The sequence below is a fragment of the Phlebotomus papatasi genome, chromosome 2 (genome assembly GCF_024763615.1).
Source record: "Phlebotomus papatasi isolate M1 chromosome 2, Ppap_2.1, whole genome shotgun sequence".
NCBI lineage: Eukaryota > Metazoa > Arthropoda > Insecta > Diptera > Psychodidae > Phlebotomus > Phlebotomus papatasi.
Window position 1 is genome coordinate 69,314,489 of NC_077223.1, and position 27,637 is coordinate 69,342,125.

At 32.8% G+C, this 27,637-nt stretch overlaps 1 protein-coding gene and 1 long non-coding RNA gene across 3 annotated transcripts in view; one reads left to right on the top strand and one right to left on the bottom strand.

Annotated features, from left to right (window-relative positions):
* LOC129804014 (protein Wnt-1-like) overlaps window positions 1-27,637 on the top strand; it is an 80,821-nt gene that overhangs the window by 23,221 nt on the left and 29,963 nt on the right. The gene's annotated exons all lie outside the window — the stretch shown is intronic.
* Window positions 953-7,262, bottom strand: LOC129804017 (uncharacterized). Of its 2 annotated transcripts, none has more exons than XR_008751930.1 (3): window positions 7,156-7,262; window positions 5,952-6,134; window positions 953-1,451 (listed from the first exon to the last, which is right to left on the bottom strand). It is a non-coding gene; the product is annotated as an uncharacterized LOC129804017 (long non-coding RNA). The 2 variants fall into 2 exon arrangements; XR_008751929.1 differs by having other exon boundaries at window positions 7,150-7,262.

Below are 27,637 nucleotides of genomic sequence, written 5' to 3' on the forward strand. Positions count from 1 at the left end.
CTTCCAATGTGGTCACACCTTTTGCTAAAATCAGTTATACACTTGACACTAAAGAGAGCCTCTTATCAATCCTGAGTGATGGGCACCCCAATCTATTTATATACAATTTTGAATTCACAATTTTGTTTTTGATATCCCGAAGCCTCCTTTATCATTTGCTGATCGGGCTTTTCACCCGGTATCCGCCACTGCCTAAGAGCTAATGATCTTGATTATTGCCCCACTGAGATCTCCAGGAGGAATGATGCAACCAATGCAACGAGGGCTCCAAGGACTCCAAGTCACTATCTTTGAGCGTTTGGTCTGTAGATCTGGTAAGGACCAGACAGGAAGGACAGAAATACAGAAGATAAATATCGTGACATTATATGTCAAAGATGTGCTATTGTCAAAGATGCGGGATATGAAAAGTGAAAATTTCGTTGAATCAAAGGGAATTATAATTCAATATAGTAATTATAAAAGGGAAAGATAAACAGCTCTAAACAGCTAATCAGAAAATTCGCCATTTTGATTTTTTAGGGCAAAGTTTAAGCGCTGCAGAGGGCTGAATTTTTAGCAGAATTTCTTAAATTTGAATTTTTTTGAAAGGCCTTGAAATTTCCAACACGGCTGCATAGGTTTCAATCGGTAATGAATCGGTAGAGTATCGGTAATCATATTATATTTGAAAATACTGTTTTTTTTTCTATTTTTGGAATTGTTACTGATCTGGAAGCCAAACAATGAGAGATATCAACTTTCTATTTTCAGTTCCCCTCCTTTCCGCTAGTATACCTTACATAGGACGGGCTTTTTATCTCCACATTGTGGTTCAAGATATTTTGCTACTATTTCAACACTCAAGCTCTATTCCTAAAGGGAAAAACGTCTGGAGATATTTTTTTGTTGGGGGTCACCGCAGATCGAAAATTGATATCTTTTACCATTTAAGCTCTATGAACGTGACCAGTTGAAAAAGAGCGGATTGTATAACTACACTCTCTTTGAGTTCGAGCAGTAAAATGTACAGTCCCCCACCGGGTCTATCAGCGAGTTTTATATTGGAACTAATGTCAATTTTAACAATTATTATCAAATCTATAAAACTATTCACCTTCACAATCTCTACTCTGATTCAATATAGGAAAAAAAGTACACATCCTCCTTGGGTCTCCTCTTAATAAGCTCAATTTGTAATTGAATTGTGCGTCTGAATTCCCAATTCTGTGGGTGTAAACAAAACACATGATGAGATGAAGAGTGAAGAGGAGCCACGAAATCCTGGCGTTTTACGAGACTCAAGTGTGAAAAACATGCCCTGAGACGCCTCTACGTTCTGTTGAAGATCTCTTGGGCAGAATTTGTCACTAATTGGTTGATCAGATGAAATTATCTGTTGGAAGCTCCCACATCAAATTTTTATCTGTGGATTGTGGTAAATTTATTGTTTATATTCTCACGTCTCATTTCTAAAAAAGAAAAAGAACAGTGAATCAAAGTTACTAAATATGATTATTTTTCTTTGTGGAACTCCTTGTTTGAATATGCAATTATCAATTTAATACTGTTTGATTGCAATCTAAGCAGAAAACTCCTTGGTAAAACTTGCCATTGGGTACTCTGAAGGAGGAAAAGAAGTAAGATACATGAAGAAATGACACGACCACATGAGTCGCGATTCAATTTCTACCGCTAATTTATATTTTGTAATTATTAATTATTTTTTAAAAGCTGGATATTTGCGTAGATTGTACATTAACTTCTCATTAGTTGCAAACATTTGCAAATCGTAAGGATATAAATTGTTCAAATTTATTGAAATTTCTTCTTTTCAACACTCCACACTCCACAGAATTCCAATGAGACCTCTCCTTGTGCTTGGGATATTTGTACACACAAAGTACAGGCACACGACTCTATTTCAATCTCACTTGGATACCCAATAGAGCTATTAAATTTTCTTTTCCTTTCCTATATCCATATAAATCACATTGAAGCCGACAGTATTTCCTCATCATCGTGAAAATTTAATTATTTTTATTGCATATAACTGCACTGCGTCTTGTCTCTACCAATCATAAAGGGAAGATGTGTACAACGTATGTACCCCAAAAAGTTTCTGCATCGTCACTCACCGTTCACGGGGAGATCACTTAAAAAAGCCCTCGATTAAAATACCGTAAAACGCATTAATGATAGCATTTGAGAGTTTAATTAATGAAATTTACTCCCAACACAGATAATTTGTTCATTAAGTGTTATTTTAAAATATATTGAAAGTTGATTTAGGGTGATTCATGCAATAAACTCGAATTTCTTACTGATACACTCAGATTGTGTCAATCAGATTTATGTTAAATTGAATTCAATAATTATTGCAATCTTCCATCAGTTTCAACTTTTTCCACTGCACTCACCTTCCATGTGCATTTTCATGTTCGAGGGGTGTGCAACATACTAAACATTTGGGGTTTATATGCAATCAAAATAGGAAAAGCAGTAAGCCAAGACACATAGAGCCCAAACTGAAGTAGATTCTGATTCTCCAATAGTGTCTTGGATAAAATATAAATGGAACTCTATTTGCACAAAAAGTCGTTGAAGTTCGAAGAATTCAAATTCAATTTCGAATTTTCATACTAAATTTCGAACAAGATGGGGAAAATTTATCAAATATCACGCTAAAAAGCTGGCAAAAGAGTTACTCAGTGATTATGGAGTGATTAAATACTGCGGCAAGAACAGTAGACGTCGCTATTCTGTTTTTTCCTTACAACAATGTGAGAACCGTCACTTTTTGACACTTGAGCACTTCGAAATTCGAACATGATGTAACTTCCGCCACCTTGCAAAAGTATTAAGAAGTAAGAAAGTCTCTTTTTTCGATCTTCAAATAGGTTTTCGAATTTTTCAATATCTACTTCTGTACGGAAAGATACCGCATAACTATAAAATTCTACGATGAAGAATGGAAGCCTTTTAGACTTTGCACATTACTCTGGTTGCGAAAACTTTACATTTTTCCCATATTCCTTTAATAAATCTGACAAATCTACCAATATACTTAACTATTTTTAAGTCACAAATTTCCTGAAAAAATAGGTCAGATTCATTAAAAGAATATATGGGGAAAAATAAAGAGTGTTCGAATCAGAGTGTGTGCGAAGCCTGAAAGCCTTCCCATACTCAGATTTGCTGCTATTTTTTTCTACTTCCTACTGCCCAAAACACCCGAAACGTTCGTAACTGGTAATTTTTCGTTAAATCAAAATTTCTTAATCCAGAAAGCACAGAAATGTTTGTGTCCTGGCTTATGTCGTTTTTCACTTAACCAATAGCTTGCAGAGTTCATCTTGGTTTATCTTTTGTGTCTTGGTCATACTTTCATTACCGGACATATTTGACATTTACACGTATCATTGATATTTTATTTAGCTTTAAACTCAATCGGTCTTATTCATTTGAACATCAAGTCAAGACACGAATCACTATTATGGTATTTTCACTGGCGTTTAAAATTTAATTTTTTTGTTGAAATTTTACTAATTTCATCACAAAATTGAGCGTATATTTATATTGAAGCGTCAAGCTTAAGGAATGCAAGCTAAAATAGCTTTTGGAATAGTTTTACTACGATAATATTTACTCTGTTACGGTTCAAGTGATTAAGACTTCATTAAGTCAAAATTCACATTCCTTTCTTTCTTAAAAATTTTGCATATGTCTATCCCTCTTTTTCGCACTCTTCTTCTTCTTTTGACCATCACACCAAATTAAATTTAGTTCAGTCCAATTTTGAGCCCAATTTTGATTTCATAAAATTTGACCGATCTAAAATATATGCCGGAAGCATTAGGAAGTATAAAAGATAAATTTGATTGGTAATGGCTCCGGCAAACCTTTTTAGATCAGGAAAATTTCATGAAATTAAATTTCACATTCCTCTCTTTCATGAACGATAATGTCTATCTCATTCTTTCGCATTCTAAATTCAATTGAGCTAAATGGCATTTGCTGAGATGTTTAAAACAAGAGGAACAGTGCGAAAGAGTGAGATTGACAAATGCAATAGGTTTGAGAAAGAAAGAGATGCTAATCCCGGCTTTATGAAATTTTCCTGATCTAAAACGTTTACCGGAAGCATAATATACCAAATTTCGGTTAGTATAAAACCTAAATCATTACATAAATGGGTCTAATGGCGTAATTGAAACAACTAGAATCAAAAATTGTTAAAAGTAACATGAAAAAAACTCTTTTTTTCCTTTATCAAAACTTACATAATAACTTTATTGATTTTAAAATTCTAAATTGTAATTAAAATTTGAGTAATGCTCAAATTTTTTTTCATTCTAATCAAATTTAAGATATAACTGATCATTTGTAGAATGTCTTTATTATTCTGATTCAAAATACACTCGAAATATTGGAATTAGTCTGAAAATTTTGTCGATCGATACAAATCCTATTAAGAACACTCGATATTTCATTATTTTTCATACACTAGAGAAGTGAACGGGGCAGAATTAGCCAGAAAATGGAATTGCTCTATGCCTATAATTTGTGAAAAACATTTTAAATTAAACTGATAAATATCTCAATGCATATAAAGAGAATTACTTGCTCTGAATGAAGAGTAGTTTGCTCAATGTTCTTTCTAGGGAAAAATATAACCGACTGTCTAATTCTACCGGTCTTCCCTATATATTTGTTAAGTGATTGAGCAATTGCTTTATAATTCAAGTGATCATGATCTAAATTCTCCTCAAATCAACGGAAATTTTCTGATAATTTTAATATGCTTTTTCCTTAAAATTAATTAATTTTTTTCTTTTACTAATTTACTTAAATTCATTAAAATATATTTGTTAACAATAAAAAACCACTGTTGTGCAGTTACACTTGTTTAAAATCTAATCTAACTTCAAAATTATTTTTCTCCGCTACCCAATATTTTTATATAGGGGGAGGTGGGGCTACTTTGAGCTGTGGGGCTACATTGTTATACGATTTTTTCGCATATTTCTAATGGAAACTGGGTTTCAACATGATGTAACTTGGATAGATCAAATAATTGTGGATCTAAATAAAATAATTGTAAGAACCAGCTTCTTTTAGAAATAGGCGAAAAAGTAGTATAACAGTCTAGCCTCACAGCTCGAAGTAGCCCCACCTCCCCCTACAAATTAGAGCAATAAAATCGTATATAAATTTCTTAGGTTAGAATCAGATACAGTGCTGTCTCGCTATATGCACAATTTGGGTACTTTTTTTTGACAGTTCTCTCTCTGAATATGCACAACTTTTTTTGAAATTCCCAACGGTTTTTTTCTTTCTTTTAATAAATTATCATTTTTTTATTGTTCTAGAATTTCCCGTGTTATTTTAAATGTAATATGAGACAGAAAAATAAAATGAAGAAAATTAAAAACAAGAAAAATTAGTTACCAAGAAAATAATTTTCTTTATTACTTTGTCAAAATGTAAACAAATTGATTTTGAATGCAACCGACACAAAAGCTGTGCATATAGAGAGTGTGCATATAGAGAGACAGCACTGTATACTATTTACTAATGATTCTCGCTTATGTATAGGGACCATTAGAAAAAACAAATTAAAAATAAGAACTAAACTTGAAATTAAATCTTTTGAATTTTTGATAGTAGTAACTTCTAATTGTTTGAGATCATAATTAACATAACCTCAAAATAAAAAATAACCTTTTAATTTTATAAGCTTTTTTATTTCACACTTTTAAAGTCTCTAAGATACAAAAATCAGCACTGTTACCAACTATTTTTAACGTTAAAGCGATGTGGAATCAGTACCACTTAAAATTCACATAATATTTTATCAATTCCTAATAAATTTGTAATCCCCTCGACTGCTCCATCGAATGCCCATAAACAAATGGCAAGAATGAGAATGAAATTTGTGTGCATGGACTATTGAGGAAGCGTGATTTTACCTTTTAGCTTGAACGAGATAAAAGACATGGAGGGTACAAAACGAGTTCCAAATGGCACTTTTCCCAACAGCCATCAGATCCACTGGAATTGGCAAAGAGCACCATTGGATCTCTCCCACTCATTGACTCGCACATGGCTCATGTGGTGGCCCCCAGTTGGGACACTCATGGAGTGTTTATTGCCTGAAAAATAAGTTAATAAGTGAGTCTCTCAAATTCATCTCCTCAAATCGATTTCATCGTCGAAGTGTCCCATCTTATAGTGTATGTCTGGGATGAGTTGATTGTTGACGCGAGCAGGGGGCCTGAATGGGGGCGAATCAGCAGAAATTGTCTGTGAAATTAAGATGTTTAGAGTGTGAGTTTTGAGAAGATTGAAATATGACCAAGAGATTACTTATAGACACAAACTTTGATGGGACAGAGTCATAAAAATGGACTTTTTACGATTTTACGAAAGCAAAACATAATCTCAAGTGCACTTTTGACGAGATGGCAGAACATTAGAAATATATTTATTCTTAGTATTGTCTGGGGTGTTAAAATTTTTCTATATAGCCAACAAGTGATTGATTGATTATTTATGTTTCGGCGGGACATAATTCAAATTAATTGCCAGTGGAGATGACCTCTTGCAAATCTGTCTGAATTTAGTGAGAAAATTTCTAAAATGGTTTTTCCACGAGATTCTTTGTCACAGTTTAGGGTGTGTTTTGATTTAATTTCGTGGCCGGATTCCATCCATGTCATGGTCATTCTCTGGGAAGAAGAAGCACTTGTCCACATCATGTAAATGCCTAAGATTTTTACATAGATTTGACACACATTGCATTAACCAGTCAATAGCATTAATTCCCAGTCACGATCTTCTCACAAATTTATTTGTGGTGGGTGGAGGTGCAACGGGTGGAAAATGGTCTCACCCAGAGGAGAATACCATGAGACCAGTAAAAAATAAATCGACGACACAGATGATTTATCCATTCATGCAAGAGCACCTTGGAGATCATAAATTTTATTTCAATTACCCATCTGAGCCTTTTTTTTTCTTTACTCTTCTCTGGGGGGAAGACATCCACCACGTACAATTTTCACATGAATTTTCCATCTTGTTCTCGCTCTCATTTCATCGTTTCACATTTCACGGATACACGATGGTGGATTAACGTGTAATTTATATGAATTAAGAAATAATTACACGCACTAGTTGCAGCCACGGGAACGTCCTCCACAACAGGCAGATGGGTGCACTCATAAATCACTCGGGATGGAGATTCGATTCCTCGAAAATGGCCCAAGAGAACGTGCGCACGCAGCTACTTCTCACCACAAAACCCCTCCAAGATCATCTGCTTCTCGCACGTTTATGGCACATTTCACACACAATATCAAATAGTTACTATTTAGCAGGAATGAGAAATAGTTTCTCCGGGGGCATAATTAGTGATTCTCTCACGAAGAGAATACCATTATTACATTTTCACAACGATATCAGTTAGTTTTTATAGGATAATATTATGAGAATGATTTTTATAGCACGTTTAAGTGTAAGATTATACGGCCTCACCCCTTGTTGCAATTTACTAAATTTCTCTACGTTTGATCTAATCTCCTTAAATTTATGGTACATTTTTGTAAATAATATCTGATAGTTACTAGTTAAAAGTAGGGGAAGGCTAGGCTTCTCACACACTCTGGCTTCGATCACTTCATTTTTTCCCACATTCCTTTAATATTTTTTTTACCTACCTGTAACCATACATTTCCTAAAACAATAGGTCAGATTCATTCGTTCGAAGCCTGAAGGTCTTCCCCTAAGCAGTAAAAAGAAATACAATTCCTAGTTTTGTAGAGGAAGACTTCGTAAACTTATGTGCATCAGAAGAACTCTACTATTTCACTTTCAAAATAAGATTTGTCGGATTTTATAGGACAATGCCAATGGAAAAGTAGTTTTATAGCACGTATTAAAGTAAGGTTAGGAGTTCTCACTATGTTGAATTTATTAAATGGATTACTATCCAGGCTGCGTGGATGTTAACAGAACATCCGGTCTAAAATCTTAAAATGAAGAAATAAAAGAGTTACTATCAATTGCTCATTATTACGATTATGACACATTTTTAATACAATAACAAATTAGGAGATCAGTAGAATTTTATACACGATGTTAGGTATATGGTAAACGAGGGACTATTCAGTTTTTCAAGCTATTTTCGAAGTTGAGCAACATTTTTTTTGTTTTTATAGCACTTTTCATAAAATTATATTAAAGAGTTGTATGCGCTGGAAATGAAAAAAAATTCCTCTAGATCTTTAAGAGCTAAAATGAAAATTTTCCTGGAGAATAACTCATTGTATTGTTTAACTTAATATTCAAAACGCTATGATTTTTATAGCAAGTCATAACTATAAGTCAAGATTATGGCACTTATAGGAGTGAGATTAAACTATAGTGGACTTTAATATATGTATTTCTATAAAGTAAATTTCAAATAAATCTCCTAAAATTATTACATATATCACGAGTTTATGGCACATTTTTTATTATGGTTTTTAAATTAAATTATTTACAAAATATTTTATTTAATATCTTCAAAGTTGTAAGGTAAAGTGCCATCAAGTCGGCCGGTTCCTAAACTCTGGTGGAATTATTTAACCAATTTTGAACGTTTTATAATCAGTTTCTGTAATTTTTTTACTAATTTACATTATGTATAATAAATATAATAGACCTATAATGTTAAATCGGTTAGATCATATTATAGCAAATCTAATTAAATTGCATAAATAACCCCACTACTGGCCTTGTTGAGGAAGCGGCTGATTATAGGACACTTTACCTTAATTAAAAAATTCTTGAAAAGCTCACTCCATTACTATACCTAAATAAAAAGTTAAAATAGCTTTTATAGGACAGTTTATGGGAAGTTTTATTTGATGTATTCAAAATGTATTCACTACAATAGATTTTTTGTTCTGGAAATATTTATATTTCAATTACATATTGTACAATTCTCAATTAATTTCCAATTGCTATAAATGTTACACAAATATTTCAGTGTCATTATCCCCTTGAACTTATAGTAGAATCTTTATTATTTTACAACATGTCACTTATTCAATGGACAAAAATTTATATCTACCTTGCAATTTGATTCAATTGCACTTCAATATCGTATTGAATTGAGATTTTTCGCCACGATAAATGGTATGTGGGACGATGCTGATAATTTCAGCAGCAAGAAGAATGCTTCATGGAATTCTCCTGGAAAATTAATCTTTTCAACCTAAGCACGAGTTTGCTCTGGCAAAATGAGAAAAAGAAGAAGAAGAAAAAAACCTCTCAAGCAGAGTAATTAGTGAAGTCTTTTTTCCTGCACTTCATGAGTGGAATTTCGATTTTACAAGACGTCTTTTGTATCCCATAAATGGATTAATATGTTTCGAATTCTTGGCGTGCTTCTTTTTGCCTTGCTTTTCGCAAAGCTTGTACTTCGATCAATTTTTTAATATACTTCTCAATAGCCTTTTGAGAGAGTATTTCCTTCCACACACACCGGTGAGAGAATTTTGTGCCGATGAGGAGAAAAAAGAACTGGTTTGTGTGGAGAAAATATAATATTTTTGTATAAATGGTAAAAAAAAAATAAAAGATTTATTCTGCCAATATGTGAAACAGGGAAATATTTCATTTGTAATCTTAGCGAGTCATTTAGGCCTCTCCTCACTAAACTCCTGTGCCCCCGCAATCAACAACTCTTGAGTTGAAATTTTCGTACAATTTTGCCACAAAATGAGATAATTTCTGACCACACAAACTGGTTGATTGAACCTCAGTTGCATAATACGTGCAAGATATCTAAAATATCCAAGTGGTCTGGGTGTGAAAAGTATTTAGCTGGTAGACAATTTGTCAACAATCTGATGATTTTTTATCTACAATGCTGTTGCGACTTGTTTATCTTTTTTCAAATAAGCATAGCCGTTTAACATCATTTTATTCAAATTTTTGAATATTCGAAATTATATTGTAAGTTTCACAGTTATTATGATAGTTCAAATACCTGTCATTTTTATCGCATGTAACAAAACTATTTGGATGGCTATATGGACCCGAGTGAGTCTGACAGCCTTACATAAAATAGAAGAAGAAGAAGAAGAAGAAGAATTTTTGAAGTAACTGAAACCTTATTCTTCTTTTCTTCATCTATTTGAATGACATATTTAAATAATAGTAATTTTTTTTACATCTTATTTGACAGTTAAACTTCATTTCGTCAATATCATATGATATCAAAATTCATTGTTATTTATCTCAATCCAAAAACAGTTCATAAATTAGGACAAAGAATTTGACATTTATTTGACATGTGTCACATATGTTGCATTTTGAACATTTGAAATAACTAATCCACAGCGAACATTTCCAATTCGCTCTTGAATACCTCCTTGGTCTTCTCGTGTTGGATTAATTGAGAATCTGTCCGAAAAGGTGAAAACGTATACTCTTCTGGAGCCATCACTCATCTGCAGATGCTGCATCATGGTAAACTTTTGTGCGCAAAAGTCTTTTGCAAAAATCTATCAAGCTTCTCACCTCCCATTTTGGCTCAATTACAGTATTGAGTGCAAAATAATGGGTGCCACATCTTCTTTTATTTTGGGACGATACTCAAGCTGACTGGGTGTGTTTTATACTTATTCTTCAGTGGCGAATTTCCATGGCGTAGCTCCTTCTTTTGCCACACGGCAAAGATGTAATTAAAAGATAGCACATCTCCTCGGGTTCATGGTGACCCCATAGCAAAATTCCGCAAAAATTCCAATGGAAAAGTTGCGTCCAAATGGCTAAATTCCCTGGAATTTGACGCTAAAATTCCACTAAGTTTTCCTATGGAATTTAAAGCCGGAAATTCCATGGAAATCATAGTGCTCCATGGAATTTACTAGTACGACATGCTGGAATTCCAGCGTTAAATTCCGCGGTATTCCGCGGAAGATTTATATGGAAACTCACACGTGAAACGTCCGCGGGATAAGCTGGAAAAAACATATGGAAATTTCCACTATTTTTCCATAGTGTTTTATATGGATTTTTCCACTAGTTTTCTGAAATGTCAAACAAATAAAATGGTGTTGCGAAAACTTTTAGAATTTGTTTCCAAACCTTCCGTAAACATTTCTAGTGATTCATGTGGCAATTATAATATAATTAATTATGCGATGCTGCGTTTCGTGTAGATAATAATGAAGTGATTACATTAAATAGGTCGCCAACCTAAAATATTGCTGTTTTTATGTTAATTAATATATATTTTAGGAAAAAAATTTTTTTTTAATAAAATATTTTTTTATTGCTCAAAGTGTCAATTCGTTATTGCTGGTTTATAAAAACATATTATAATCCTCGTAATCTCTGCCGTTTCTATAAAATTCGGAAGTAAAATCATGAGGTGCATGTGACAGCTTCATTTTTTCTCCATTTTATTTTGGTGGAAAAATCCACATAAATTCCACGAGTATTTCCATGGATGTATTCTATAGGAAAAATCCAGCATAAATCCATTAAATTTTCCTTGGAACCTATTATGGAAAATTCCTATGGAATTTTTTAAGGAAAAATAGTGGAAAATTCCAAGGAATTTTTCGCTTGTTATTCCTATTCCGCTTTCTTTTGCAATGGGGGAATGGGATCTCCCCCGAGAAGTGGTCTCTTTAGCAAAATTCAAGGGGCGACATAGGGAAAAAAGGATTGATGGTGGAGTGAAGGTGGAAGACACATTAATTGAGAATTTCAATTCAAAACTCCACATTGTGGTCTTATGGAGGTATTAGCACTCACTTAAGAGAGTCAAATGGTGAGATTAAAAAGGGATTTTCGAGTCATTCACCAGTCACTCATATTATATGATCATCACGAATTCCCCAGACGGACAAAGTTAGTAGTAAATATTCGTTGAAAATCACACGGATTTTGAGGAAAGTTTTCCAAAAGCAGAAGCCATTTAGTCATTCAGATGGATTTAATGAGGAATATGTTCAATATTCACTATATGAAAGATTTCAAATAAAATCACCTTAACCTAAAATAACCTCTAAGGTGTTGCTTGACCAATACCCCATAACCTCACGACTTATTTATTAGCTTAAAATTATTTGGAAAGTAAGTATTCCAAAATGTATTTGCTTTATAATAGCATAATTTTTCATGAGAGTTCTTTTCGTAAACAAAATTTAGGACACTTTGTGAATCAAAATGTACCCTTGTAGGTTATGTAACTTTGAGGTTATGTAGGGGAAAGTGACCATGCTTGATACGATCCAAGCTTGATAATAACTATTTTCTTCCTATGTTAATCAATAGTTATGACTCATCGCAATATATTTCAATAGCTGGTGCTAAGCCTCACATTTCCTAAAAAAATTAGGATTCTAGATCTTTTTTCCTAGTTTCAGGAAGCAAAAATCAAAAATAGGCCCAAAGCTGTAATTTCGATACATGATATTTCATAAGTATTTCTTAATTAATGTCGCTGTTCACGAAAACTACTATCATAGGCACATAGAGGGGTCATCAGTACTAATATTTTTGTAAAAATATTTTTACTTGGTGGACACTGTTTTTGTGGGTGGTAACAAATTCATAAATTCTACTTGTGTCCATCCTATATTTTAAGAAGGGTCCATGAATGATAATTTTAATGTGGCAACTATATCATTAGATGTGATTATTTCATAATTACACATATTGCAATCCGCCAATTTTATCGACAATTGACATAATCTTCAACCCTGTTGCCTGAATTTTAAGGTTGCAGAATGACATTTTCATGGACTCAAAGTGAAAAAATGGTTTTCGCTAGCGCCCTAATGTCATAAAAACATGGCTTAGAAAAAATTACATAAAAGTGATTTTAAAATTAAAAACCAGTTGTACAAACGATTTAAGCAGATAGATTAGAGTTCCGTCTAAATATTGATGTGCAATTTTTTGTATCCGGTGAATTTTTTGCAGTGAAAATGGGCCTCCGAATTGTCGAATCAATTATTATACAGGAAGACCCCGGACCCAACTTGTATAAAAATCGCTACTGAATTTCCATTTTCTTCTTGAGGAAAATCTAAGGATTTCCAAGAACTATTTGAGGTTGGATTATGAACCTAGTAAGTGAGACATTTTTTTGTCATAGTGCAAGAATCGCTTCGGTTTGTGTGTTAATCAGAAAATAATCACAAACCTTGGACTTCATTTTACAGTATCAAGCATGGTCACTTTCCCCTATTGCTAAATTTTATACTTTACAACTGTACAAGCTTCAAGGTTTTTCATTTTACTTTACTATGCCGAAAGTATAAAACAAGTAAAACCGTAAAGTTATATTTTTCAGAAGATATTTTTAGGTTATTATATTTAGAAATTTTCTAAGTTAGATGAAAACATTTTCCATGCAAAAGAACGCTTGAAAGATCTTAGAAAATAACAATTAGAAAATACTATTTTCTTGATATATCTCACTGAATTTCTATTGTCTGTGTAAAATATTTCTATTTGACCGTATGAGTTTACATAATCGATCTATGATACAGAGTTTTTACCGTTTTCCTCACGGTTCTGACATTTTCCTGATACCGTTCTTCATAAATTGGCAGCAATCGTAACAATTATAAACATTTTGAAAATTAAATCTTTTTGGAGTCCCTTATTTACTTATAAAGCACAAAATAAATTAGAAAAATGTTAGGTTATGTATAGCCTAACCTTAAAAATACAAGGTACATCTTATCATAACATAAATCAACAATGCAGCTTATATTTGTTAATATGGCTTATACAACCTGTGAAAGAGTTTTTCCATTGTTTTACTCTGGAAGTTGGTAATCGACGCTAAGACGGCGACGGACGCATGGGGGGTGGGTGATGTCTTAAGATGAAAAATAAATACATATATACATACATTATTTGGTAAAATATTCTAGTAAACAGTGACAGTCCTTTGAGTGTGCCAGCCTTTGAATATTTCAATTTTTCTCTTATTTCCCAAAACAATCTGATTTATTAATAAGAAATTATTAGAAAATAGTGAATAATAATATTAATTATTGTTTATAGAATAGTATTTTTGCTTTGGGAACTAAGTAAAAATTAAAATATTTTAATTTGGTACATTCAAAGGCAGGCCACTTTCCCCTAATCTGACATTTGAAGGATTTTTGGATCAGTAATTTAGCTACGATCAAGAAAGCTCTAATCAATTTTTTAATTATAAATTAATTAAAGTCTGCCCTGAAAAACGCATTATGGTTGAATCATAAAATCCTGCTTATCTAAATTTGTTTTCTAATCCTAAAATTTGGAAATATGCACTTGAAACAGAAGTAGCGAATCAAAATTAGCTTATATAACTTTAAGGATAATTCTGTCAACGTAATGCCCAACGCACAATAACTTTTGTTTGCTAAACATGTTTTTTTACATTTCAAAGAGAGTGAATGAAACATAGATCTAGTCATCTCGCTCTTTCTCATGCGAAATTTTGAAAACATGTTTACAAACAAAAGTTATTGTGTGCTGGTCATAAGACGTCTTAGCATAACCTAAACAGTTATTACAATTTAATACACATCCAATGCAAAAAAACTTCTGAAGTTACAGCAAAAGATAACTAAATCGCTTAATTTGTTTTACAATTGTTTGAATTTAGAAAAGAAACAAAAATAAGTTCAGGTGTTTTGGACATTAAAATCATTTATCGAAAATATTTTAGGTTAGATCTAACACAATCCGAATTTTTATCATAACTCTTTCCAAGTAAGATATCCAAACACACTTTGGTTAAATCATCAAAACATTTTATCTTTATCCTGTTTTCTATTCTTAAAATTTAGAAATATGAATTTTAAACAAAGGTGAAAAAGATTTAAAAATTAGGTTATGTAAGTGTAAGGTTAATTCAGCCAAACGTAAGATGTCTTCACATAACCTCATGTCGTTTTTAAAAATTTATTAAACTCAATATTATAGTAATGTTGATAGCCCCCTGAAAACTTCACGCGCCTGAATTTTATTTGCCTGACATTTTATTGAAGTTCTCATTTGCAGAATTGTCCATTTATTGATAAATGGACTCAAGAGTGACTTGTATCAATTTGCCCCTTGAGAAAAAAATAAGGTGTGAGACACTTTACGAATTTATATACCGCAATTTTGTATATTAAAAGAAAGTTTATCTCTCGTGGCTGGAAATAGTCATTAATTTTCATTTCTTCTGAATTATTTACACCAAGTATGTAATTACGTCTTTTCATCTTTGGCATTTTCGCAACAAGTTGGCATAATGAAATGGTAAAAAAAATCATAAAATGTGTTTATCTTGAATGAAATTGAATGTTTTTTGCTTGATTTTCCGCCACCTGGACAAAACCTTGAAGAATATCTCACTTCTCGTGATGAATTTTAAATTGGTTCTCCGGATTTAGGAGGGTAAGAAAAAAGATGCCGAAGGAGAGGGTTTTATTGGTGTAATTTGCAAAAATTATGTAATTATTTGTCGATTTCATTTGAAATGAATGGGCATAAATGAGTCGAAAATGGATCATTTGCAATTTCATGAATGGCAATTTATTGCTTAAATATTCTAAATAGCAAGATCGCTGCTCTGGTGATCATTGAAAATCTCCTCATTTTGTCTATAATTAAACCATTTAAACGATTTCACTGAAAATTTGAATATCAAAGTCATATTTTTGAGAATTTCAATATTATCTCAAATGAATTTATTTCCTAAAATACCATCTTGACGAGAAGAGTGGTTTTTGGCAGGAAATTGAAACAATTTTGTGCATATTTTCCAATGCAACATTTTTAGTTAATATGTACTGAGATTTTTTCCCAAATAGGCCCAACAAATTTATGGGATTTATCGGAATGAATGTGTACAGAAATTGCGCTTCCAGATGGTTTCTCCATCCGTTTTCATCAATGAAAAGTACACACACTGAAATATGCTGGCGCAGAAGAAAATTCCATACCACATCGGAGATATTCTCTCAATTATCATTAATTAATGTTTATTATTTCTAATCACTTCCACCGAAATGGGATTAACAAAAATGAACTAGATTTTTTTTGCCTAATGGGAACGCACATTAAAAAATTCTGATATTTAAATTATCATGAAATTGCAGGAGTGCTCTCTGCAGGAGGTGTTGCAGGCGGAAAACTTATCAAATAAGGTGTGAAAGGAAATGCATGCGAAGATCAAAAGACTCATTTTACGGCACATTACGTACTTTCCCAGCTCCCTCAGCTGCTACCAAAAATTCTTTTCTTGGAGTTTTTTTCTTTTTGATAAAAACACCGTAAAAGTGCATTCTCCTCTATATAGCTCTTTTGATGTAAAGTTCAGGGGGTATTCATAGGAAAAACCAAAGTACATTGTATTGTACTTTATACAAAGTGCGTGATCTTGTGACTTCGATTCTATACCTCAAAAGCAAGTTCACATCATTTATCGTATACCGGTTCTCAATCAATTTGAATCAATATATAAATCAGTCAAAACATTGACCAAAATATCTGAGGAGTAATATAATTGAATTTCGTTTAAAAATTAGTTATCGGTTATGAACCAGTTCATTATCGATTTAAAACCGATTGAAATGAACAATATTTTAGCACTATACTGTTCTCAAGTGCTTCTATATAATCGGCATTTTTGTATTGGTACCTGTCACAACTGTTTTGTGGTTCTAGAACACGGCGAGAACTGGGGAAAATAGCCGAGACGGGAACCAACACCAAAGAAAGTCGATGATGCAGAAGCTCTTGAGAACAGTAAAACGTTCAAAAACTGTTCAGAAGAAAGATTTCTGCTTTGAATATTTCATTGGAATAGCATTATAGGGTAGAGTCAGCCCTTTTCGCCATGTAAGCACTTTTTCGCCACCTAATATAAAACAACTAATTTAAGGCATTTAAGAATAAGTAGCATTTCAACACTCATAATATGTTCTGTTCTTATATGCCAATACGTTATTACGTCTCTTAATTAATTGACATTCGTTTTAAAACAGGTGGCGAAAAGTACTGAAACAAGCATAATTGGGGAAAATGCATATTTTTCAATGAGATTCTCTAAAATTCTCGAGACGTATCCTAGATATATAGATAGATATTGCTTCAAAGTATCTTTATACAAAAATTAATTTTAGTCTGACAAAAATATCACAGCTTACAAGGCCCCTAAAGCTTAATGGTGGCGAAAAGTACTGACTCTACCCTAGTATATAACTAAAATTAAATTTTGGTACTAAATTTGGTGTACTAAATTTGCTGTGCTTGCTAATGTCTATACAATTCTAAAAGATATTTTTTTGTTATTTACAATATCATTATATTTTATAATCTTATTTATAATTCCGAAAACAATACTTAAATGAATATTTTAATATTCCCTGGAGTTAACCGAAAATGATGAATGATTGTAGTGTTTATTCAAAATATTGATTTGCAATGAAACACTCCTCGTGGTTTCTGAATCCCTCAGTAAATCAAATAATCTCTAACCCACAATTTCTGTAAATTCAGAACATAACTCGACCACTGGAGGGTTGAATGTAAAAAGAGGTCCTCACCCTTTTATATCATGTTTCAAAAATATTTATCTTCCATTGCCAAAAAGTGCTGGCACAGAGGAAACAACACATTCGGGAGAGTGAGCTAATATAAATAAATTAGGCAAAAGAAAAAAAAGTACCCCTTCGGGCAAGGAGGTTTTATGTGAATACTACGACACGTGTTTATATGTCATAATTTAATTGGTTGCAATTGGATTACATGTCGGAAATGTGTATCACTGCTTCTGCTACATTTAATAGCCTAATCTCGAGATTGGCGATAAAATACCTCGCGACTTGGCGATTTGATGATGGCAATATTTCATATTTTAATCACAAAGAGTGGTGGATAATTCCTAGTTGTATTGCCAAAGCCATCTGAGGTGGCCCCTTTACTGTAACACCCAAGAGGGGATCCACCTAAAAATCCACCCTTGATAATGATCCCTTGACTACACCAACCTCTTTTTCAACGGAGCTATACCTTTCATTCATCTTCCCTCAACGATTACGTTAGTTGTGCCTCTTTCATAAACACAGCTATTGCAATCTACCCCTTGGCAAAAGGTTTTTTTTTATATGGATCTGTTTGAAGTCAACTGATAAATTGCTTCCAAATTCAGCTTATACTTCGAGTTCCGAAATTTTTTTTAGATGAAAATATAGAATATTTATCCCTCTCTACAAGGCACAGAGTCCTGTGTATACAAGCCACACCTCAATTGTGACATATATCGTGTAATGGTCACGAGTGCAGAAAAATTTCCATACGAATCTGTATGTGAATGTGAGAAAGTGGCTTCAACTTTGAAGGCCACTTGCCAGGGAGTTGATTGCAATATTACAGTTCACAGTCAGTTATTTCCGATTGAGCTCAGATTCACAAAGTAGGGGAACGTGGAACAAAATGTGACAAAGAAGAGATGAGGTATTTCTAATCAACACATTCATATACGAGTATGACATTTTACTACTTTACAAAGGACAATGGGCAAAACGGTCCAATCTTTCGCCACGAATGAGACCTATACCATCGAATAGGTATTGGCAAAGGTAACAACTTTTGTTTCGGGACCAACCCCAAAAGTATGTAGAAAAAACACTAAAGCATAAAACATATGTATAAGAATTGTAATGATTTTTTTTGCAATACTCCTTTTATACAATAAAGGTTAATTGTATATCGGTCCTTTTTAAGAATAATTTGTAAATAAGGACTCAAAAAAATTTTTCCTGGAACAAACTTTATCTTTTTATGGAACCTGGAACAAACTCTATCTCTTCATTTTCCTTGCAATTTTCCAGATCTTCCTTGTAAATACCATCCTTCAAATTCATTAAAAAAATTATTGTATCCTTTTTTTACGAAGGAATGTCTCTTCTGCAGTGATATTCTACTTCAAAAAAGAGTTAAAACCTCTAAAGATAACAGGGTCCTAAAAGATACCGTTATTTGAATACTTTGATTAATAAATTCAGAGGAAGAAATGTTTCAATTAATTATACTCAGAACCTTTTGTTAAAATTCTATAGTAACGGTGCCTTTACAACCCTATGAACTTTAGCAATCCTATCTGCTTTTTTAAGAAGAATATTTCTTTAAAGACGACAAAAGGATGCAATTGAGGCAATATTTTTAACGTAATTAAAGAATATTCGAGGATATTTGAGGAAAATCTGGAAACATGAAAAATGGAGGGATTGGGATACGGTTTCTTTTAGGAAAATGTTCCTTGAGTACAGTTCTTTTTTAGAAAACGTTCTTTGGCGCCAACAACTTACGATATGCGGTTATTTAAAAAAAAGAAAGTTTCATAAAAATAGTTCTAAATATTTCTTAAGATATCTGAAAAAGTTGACGTGATGGACTATAAGTTTCTGCGGGTGATATGTTCAAGATACACCAAGGATTCCGAAAATACCCGTGATTTGCCATTAAACAATATAAGCTATCGTTTTGTTGCCCTGTAATGTGCGATGGCTTTAAAACATGGCTTGTTTGTATGGGAGCTACCAGATGGAGCAGTCAGAGGGATAATCTGAAAATGTTTATTTACAGCTGAATGTTGAATCGAAGTATAAAGATAATTCGAGGATGATCCACCGTTTTCTAATGCTTGAACGAGAAATATAATAAATTTAAACAGTGGATTAACGCTTAAGCCAAAAATTAAACCCCCGATTTCGCAGGTATAATTTTTGGCTTTAAAGATGGAATAAACCTATCCACATCTATCCGTAAATTCTTCCCGAAAATACTGTTAAATGATACAAAATTGATATAATCTGCACTTTAGTAGATTTAATGAAAAGGAATAAGGCTTTCACTTTATTTTACAGCTTTTACTTAAGTGGTCTTATGCCTCTTTAAGCTTTAAAGCTAAATCCTTTGCACAGTGCCTTATTCTTCGTCATGAATCCCATCTTATCCGAGGCATGGTGCTTGCATTCCTATCAATTAGTCAATTCCAAATAGCCACGGTTTTAGAATAGTTTTGGAAGACCGTGAAACCGGTTAACCGGTTAAAAACTTGTTTAAAAATTTGGATTATAATATTGAACTTTGAAATAAGTGAGCCTGAGCTTAAAACAAATTTTGAAATCGTCTCGAGAATGGAACGGCTAACCGTTTTTTCGGTCACCGGTTAACCGTTATTGGAATCACTACTGTCAATTTAAGGCCAAAATGAAAGGTCTTGTAGAAGATTACAACTCTTTGAAATATTGGAAATTTATAAGGCATTTAGTAGCGACACTGAGAATGGCATTTTAAGCCCTGCCAAATTTTATAGGCTAAATTCTGTCGAGAATCAGCCGGATTCTATTTAGGTTCTTAAACTGGATTTCCAATGAAAGAATCACAGTCCCTATGAGTTGACATGAGCTTATCACTAGATTTTTTCTGGGTGCAGAAACATTCACCGACTCACAACATCCATAATAAATTCATGGAAAGCAATGGGGGAAGATGGGATGCATATTTTTCCAGAGGTTGAGCAATAGAAAAGCACGCTGAACAAATGATGAGGAAACTATGAGGCATCCTGACTAGAAGCGAGAAAGTCATTCTTGGACTAATTATGATGAATGGTAGCAAATTATTCTTATTCTCATAGCTCTAAATACATATTTGACATTATGAATAATTCCACAACACTGCTCATTGTGTCACCCATTCACAATAAATGGTCCAAGGGGAAGGACGAGTGATTGCAGCTTATCCTTACGGGAAAAAATGCAGTTTAGCATAAGGAAAAGGGATTTTCTGGGTAATCAGGTTAGTTTTGCAAATTAATTCAAGAGGAAGAAAATGCAGACAGTACACGGGGTTTAATAAATAAATTGTATCAAATATCTCAATAGTTACACGTCCACAATACACAAAGCTCTCTAAAAGCTCCAAATAACAAGGAAAGAATTTGTAATCACTGATAGGTTTCCCGGGAACACCTGATAAAAGCTTGAGTCAGAAACAAACAATTCATTTGATGGTCATTCCATCAATGTTGAAGAAAAAAAAACAATAGAAGATAAGACATATTTTCAATTGGTGCAAAAACAACAAATAAATAAATTTTCCACATTGTTCGAAGACAGTGAGCCAGGATGTCTTTTCCATTAACTAAATGAAATGCCGCCAAAAGTAAATGGAATTAGAGATGTGGTGTGCGAAGAGCAATGGGGGATAAAAAGGTGAATTGAAGCGTATTTTCCTTTTCCAAAATGGACCAAGTTTTCTGCCCAGGAGCAAAAGAGAGTTGGGGGGTTAGACAAGACGAAATATTGTCATTGTCTATTGTGTCTAATAACTATTCAGCAGATTTTACACAAATTGAAATGCCCAACGAGTGGATGGCGTATTTTTCTCCCAAGTGGTCAGGAGACACATAAAATTCCATCATGGGGAATTCTCCCCCTATTATGGTGGAGTTTCTCAACTGGAAGTATTTTATTGCAAAAAAAGGGGACAGTCACAGGATGAGAAGAGGTACATATAAGACTGGAGATAAATCATTGAAACTTGCTGTTTGTCCTTGAAAACAAACTTTAACTGAAAACTTTCTTTCCTTGGAGAAATATTGACTTAGATCTCTATCATAGCAGAAAAATTCTATACGCTACTTATTAATGTCTTGCAATTTTTTCCTAAAGGATTTATCGTATCATTCCGATGAAAAAATGAACATGTTTTTTAGCAATGTACTCTTCCCGAGTGCTTCTGCATTATCGACTTTTCTTTGTGTTTGATCTTGTTGTCACGACCGTTTGGTGGTTTTAAAACACATTGAGATCTGAGGAATACAGTCGAGACAGGAACCACCATAAAGAACAGTTGATAATGCAGAAACACTTAAGAACAGTAATGCGCTAAAAAAGCATGTTAATTTTGCCATTAGAATAGCACTATTTTTCAAGATATACCTCATTCTTTGAAATTTTTCATACGTAAACTGTTTCGTGTCGAACACTTAATCTCAAAAAACCATCTTAAAAGTTAACCCCTGTAAGGGTCAACAAAAAATAATAAATTTAGTCTTTATATATAAATACCTAAGACTTAAATATTAAATGTTTAAGTATTTAGTAGAAGTCTTTAGAACTGTTGCAATCTGTATTTTTACTATGATATGTAATTGCGAATTAATTATAATATGAATCATTACCTTCAATATTGAAGCTAACATAACCGATATAAAAGTAATGTAAAAGAAAAGTGAAAAGTCTACGTTGAGACCACGGTAGTGTGTTTTTCTTTCGATTACGATTATTTATAGACAATAACTATTTTTTTGTATAGTAAATACAGACCATACAGTAAAATGTGATCCTCTTAAGAGAGCGGAGCAAATAAAATTAGCGATCTTACAAGTAATTGAAGTATTCAAAAAACTATTCCAGGTTTTATATAAATAAGTTTTATTTTCAAATATCGCCAAGGTTAAAAAGATCATTGCTGAAGTTTTCTTTAAATGGACAAACACATTTCCTGCGAAAAAGGACTGTCGAAAAGGTCATCTATATTATTTTAAAGCTACCATTCTAAAAGTTAGTCGGTTTATTAAAAATCTTACCCAATAATTTGACTTGATAATTGATTTCGTTTGATTTACTTTGACCTCTAAATATAATCTCTCAGTTTAATGATTCTAACGTTCAACGATTCATAGATTATATCAAAATTTTCTTTAAAAAATGCACTGAAGTGATACAATATTTCTGATAAAAAATTATTATCTAGAGTTTTGCGAGGGATTCCAAGGCCTTTCCAACACCGTCAAATTCACCTTACTCTCTTTAGAAATACGTTCTATAGAGCCTTTTAAATATTTAACTTTGAAAAAAAAACGTTTTTTTTTATAAAGCAGGACCATTTTCGTATGGACAAAAAAATGGCCTACACGACACGCTTTCGGTTTATTAATAAAACAATGGTTTTGCCGGAGAGATAAAGGAGGAATTCTTGAAATTATTGTGTTATACTAGAAAGAAAATAAACGCATACGTGAACTACCACCCTTTCCTCTATCAAATTTTCTACATAAAATCTTACTCGGCTTTCTAAGAATTATCTCTCTGCGAAAAATAGTCTACTTAAGCAAAATCAGAGATTAAAAATGTCTTTATTGACTCGAAACAGATGTGTTTATTTACATCGAATTTGGTACCATCATCAACATGCTTAAAGTTTGTAATTAAACAATTAGAATAGATTATTCTTGGGAAAAGCCAATTTTTTAAAAGACTGATGGTCACTTTAATTTCTGGAACAAAGACACCCTACCTTTCGGTACGATAATTTAGGAGGGAGATGAACAAGGATGGTCGTCTAAGGTTACCCTCCACCCTCACGTCGCGTCTTAAGTTAGTTGTTCATCCATGGCGCAATGGAAGGCACACAGACGCATAAATCCCCCTTTTCACCGTGGCCTGGTTTAATATTCATTGCTGCAAATCACAGGATGTTTTTCTACCACAAAAGAGGGCGAAGAGCATACATACAATTTTATTGTAAGCCACTGTATAGCGACCCCCGCTTTTGAGATTGCCCTCTTCTATGGCATATAGTCCTTTACGGAGACTTGATGACTATTTATATAGCATGGGGCGCACAATTTCCCGCCAAAGAGATATTCCGCGGTCGATTTTGGCCTGATGCCGCATGAGCAGATATGATGATGGAAGAAAGAGGTGTAAACAGACTCCCTCGTGCATGACTAAATAAATATAAAATGATTTTCCTCCTTCAGGGCCGTGTGGTTTTTTTTTCCGCAATCCCATCGAGCCATCCAATCCCCCGCATCTCAGTCAACGTGCATGCGGCTTAATGACAAAGTGGTTGATGAACTCTTTTTCCACCCTCAGCCACAGAAATGGGTCCCTGTGTGCTCACCAGAAGGGAAAAAGAGAAAAAAAGCCACCGCTATAAAATGCAAAATTAACATCATCCTTTTCGCTTCATTATTTGCAGGTGAATTTTCATGATTTCCACACGTGTAAATATTTGTCAATTCTGAGGGATTTTGGTGTCAGCATGTGGGGTAATGCACAAAGTTAATTTTGAGATAGATAGAAATCTGAGATCAATTGTATTGCAATTGGTTGTGATTGATCACTCTATAAGCTAGGGAAAACTTAGAGTTATACGAGCTTCAGATCTGGTGCCCTAAACACACTTACGACTTAAGCCGAAAGACGGCTTAATGGCCTCTATCTCTACACACTAGGGAAATTTATGTCCATATGAAGAGTTTTTTCTACAGAAGCGTAGGTAATTTACTTCAATATGGACATAAATTTCTCTAGAGTGTAGAGGCCATTAAGCCGTATCTACACTCAAAAAAATCCACGGTTAAATGGGTATGTAAAACAGGGTTTGTCTATCAAACTGATGCCAAACCCTGTTTCAACCTAAACGTGGCAAGGTTTGACGTACAAGTATTTTTTAAACCCTGTTTCAACCAAACCCTGAAAAGGTAGAAAATCAAATCCTGTTATGGATATTGATTTACCTTGCCGTCAGTAAACCTTGGCAGGAATGAAGACCAATCCTCGTCACGATTATATTTTAAACCCTGTTTTCGTCAAACCCTGGCAAGAGTAAACCATAATCCTTGTCAGGGGTATATTTTAAAACCTTTTTCTCAGTAAACCTTGGCAAGAATGAAAACCAATCCTCGCCATGTTTATACCGTAAACCCTGTTTCGTCAAACCCTGGAAGGAGTATGGCTTAACCCGTAACACGGGTTACACTCAATCCTTGTTTCCATCAACCCCTGGCAAGCGGAAAAACAACCCTTGTCATGAGTTTATTCAAATCTCGCCTCTTTCAACCCCTGGATGACTAATTTTAACCCTTGTTAAGATTAAAATCAAATTTACTTGGAAAACAATTAAATAAAACTAGAAATTCTTATTATAATATTTTGCATTACTAAGGAAATAAAAAGTAACGGCTAGAATAAAAAGTTTATACTTTAGTCGTTATTTTCTTATTTTCTCAGTGAAGAAAAATATTATAAAAGGAATTTCTAAGCCTTATTTAATTGTTTTACATGTAAATTTGACTTAAATTCTAACAAAGATTGAAAAATGATCTCCAAGAAGTTTACTTAAGTGAGATTTGAATTTCTCATATACATACATCAGTGTAGAAGTATAAAAAAATTATAATTAGGTTAAGTAAACATTTAGAATATATTACAATAAAATAGTACTTGTTTCTCAAACAATATATCATTATAATTCCTTATTTTACTATTAAATAATTACAATTTAACACAAATATAAGAATTTATAACTCCTAGTTATTTCATTACCTACTTTAAACTTTATTATATTATTATTTTTTAAGGTATCATAAAAATATCTGTTATTTAAAGCTTTTTTAAACAATATTGGCAAAAACTAGGGAGTAAATTTTACAACAGCATGAGAAAAGTTATTTTCAAAATAATTAAGCAAAAACTTAGGAAAATCTATCAAGAAAAATTGACAGTATTTGTTTACCTGTATATTCTTTTTCAATATTTAATCTTATCTCAATGAAAAATAAATAAATATATCTAGATTACCTTAACAGCTTTATGGCGTCTACACACTAGTAGAATTTTTTTTTAAATGCCTTTTTTAAAAAATTCTGACGTTTCTTCCTACAAGGATATGGGAAATTTGCTTTAAAAAGGCATTTTTAAAAAAAATTTCTACTAGTGTGTATACGCCAGCATGGGGTATACACCCTAGTAGAAATTTTTTGTAGTATTGGAACTTTAAAAAAAATATATACATATTCTTTGATAACAAAGTACAACATGTGAAGAATATTTTCTCATCTCAAAGCTTCAAGCCAGTGAAAAACTTTAGGATAGAGCCTTTACAAATTTATTTAAAGCCAATTGAGAAGCATCAACTGTAAAAGCTCTTTTTAAAATCTCAATTTGTGAGATTTATATGCAAAATTTTTCGAAAACTAATGCATCAATTTCATCGAAAATTTGCATACTTCTAGAGTTGATTGCTTAAAACTTAAACAAGGATTTGTTTTTTTTTTTCCTTGGTCATACCTTATTTTGCACGGCGAAATGTAGTGTAAAATACGCCATTTTTTCTTGTAAAAAATGCTATTGAAAACAAATTTCATGTTTTTAAACTTTCGTTGAAATATAACTTTTACTCAACTGCTAATAGCAAATATTTAGTTTTCTGATTTCAGAGAAAAATTATGTGAGTTATGTCTCCGAAAATCATTTTAAAAGATCAGCCTCTTTAAATTTGCAAATGAAAATTTTAGAAAATATTGTTCTAATGTTGTACTTTTATGTTTCAGAGTTGAATTTGAAGAAATATTCTTTATTATATTTTAAAAAAATTAAAGAGGGCATATTTTTTTGGTTTCTGAAACCTACGTAATTCCTGAAATTAATCAATCCTGCTTCAGCCTGCACCACTTCAAAGGATGTGTAAGCAGGACGGTGGCAATTATTTTATTTTGCACTTTCCACTGCTCCCTGGCGTGCTTCTGCTCTCTCCTCTTGAAATTTTAGGTAGAAGTTCCATGTTTCAGTATGATCCCCTCGTTCGAACTTCTGCAAATCTGGAGTTCCGACATCTAAGAAAAAATGGTAACATAAACTGAAATTACAAAATTTATCTTAACCGTTTAGACATGTAGATAGATAGATAGATACAGTGAGTGTCAATAATTTGTTGCCTAATGGATGTTTGAGAAATCAAGTGAAAAAAATGATAGAAAAAATACTTTTCCAAATTTTTCTTTTTGCAGATGAGTTCCTTGTAATCCGTAGATATTATTTATAGTTTTCAAAAAAAATAATTAATTTTATTTCATATCAAAAATAATTGTTTTCCAAAAGTTGGTAATTTTTGAAAAATCAAAAGTTTGTTGCCTCATTAAAAAAACTAATTCAAAATGGTGAAAACGTGCAACCAACTTTATGTAAACCGGTTACATTTTGAGCTTATGTCATTTGATAGGCAAATGGTGGATTTGTACATTCTTAAGGCTCTCAATGTTAAATATATAGGTGTAAGAGTGATGATAAATAACAAGAAATTCATAATTTAGGTTATAATGGCAAATTACAAAAAGTTGAAAGGTGGGATATTGTCCAGAGATACTGCTGGAAGGAATCGGCGTCGCTTAATTGCCAAATTTTATGGAAATTCATGAAAAGTTATACAGAAAATGGTCAAATATTATAGTTATGAGGCACGAGTACATCTGAAAAACGCTACTGGTAGACCCAGGGTTTCGACTCAGAAAGTCGATAACCGCATTCTAGGTATCTCTGATAGTAACCCCATGATGTTTGCTTCAAAAATTCAGAGTCGGCTGGTTACAGAAGGCATACAGGCTTCAAAACCAACCGCAATTTAATGAAAGTGGTAAGAATAATTACTTGGTTTGCAGGTTTCCATTGGTAAACAAAACCAATCTGGTTAAAAGGTTGTAAATTCACTTGGAGCATGCTAAAAACGTAAAAATACAACCTCTTACGCAGTTTGGTTTTGCTTACCAATGGAATCTTGCGAGCCAAGTACCTATTCT